Raw genomic sequence first — 654 nt, 5'->3', positions numbered from 1 at the left:
GCAGTTTTACAAAAACGATTCCGGTTACCACATACAGATTTCGATATAGATTTAGTACTTTCAAGCATATTTTCGAGCAAAGCTACAATGACTTTATTTTTTACTCTTGTAGCGAGAGTCACCTCAACATGGGTTTTTTAACAGGTTTTTTTTTCGTGGCTGACGAAATACATGTTGTAAGAAAAACCGTAAAGAACAAAAGAAATTGACCGGAGTGGGATTTGAACCCACGCCCTTTCGGACCAGAGCCTTAATCTGGCGCCTTAGACCAACTCGGCCATCCGATCAGCTGTGCTTCGATTCCATTTCTACATTATATATCCGCATTTACCTCCTCTTTAAAAGAAACACTGCGCGGCAGAGACACATACGACTTCTGGTGGATTGTTGCACCAGCGTCTTTGGGAGAGAGAGGGAGATCACCGGTGTATGTGCACTCTGTTTTTACGGGAATGTTTGGCCACTCTTGAATCAGCATGATCCGTCGTCTCTGAAAAAGGGCGTGCGATTTGGTACGCAGTCGCCGGGCCTTCTTCGCCCGTCAGGTCCTTGACCCTGGAGTTGGCTAACCGAATTAACTGCTCTTGCCCACCTCTGTTTCTGCCTGGGTACGGTCCTAGAGAGAGAGAGAGAGATTGGCATGAAGCAGACTGC

The 654-nt window shown here is 46.3% G+C and overlaps 1 non-coding gene across 1 annotated transcript; it reads right to left on the bottom strand.

Annotated features, from left to right (window-relative positions):
- Positions 1-206: 206 nt before the first annotated feature.
- On the bottom strand, positions 207-287 carry TRNAL-AAG (transfer RNA leucine (anticodon AAG)). The gene has a single exon. It is a non-coding gene; the product is annotated as a tRNA-Leu (tRNA).
- Between the last annotated feature and the right edge of the window lie 367 nt (positions 288-654).

This window comes from Triticum aestivum, chromosome 2D (assembly GCF_018294505.1).
Source record: "Triticum aestivum cultivar Chinese Spring chromosome 2D, IWGSC CS RefSeq v2.1, whole genome shotgun sequence".
Taxonomy (NCBI): Eukaryota; Viridiplantae; Streptophyta; class Magnoliopsida; order Poales; family Poaceae; genus Triticum; species Triticum aestivum.
This window is presented reverse-complemented; position numbering and strand designations above follow the sequence as displayed.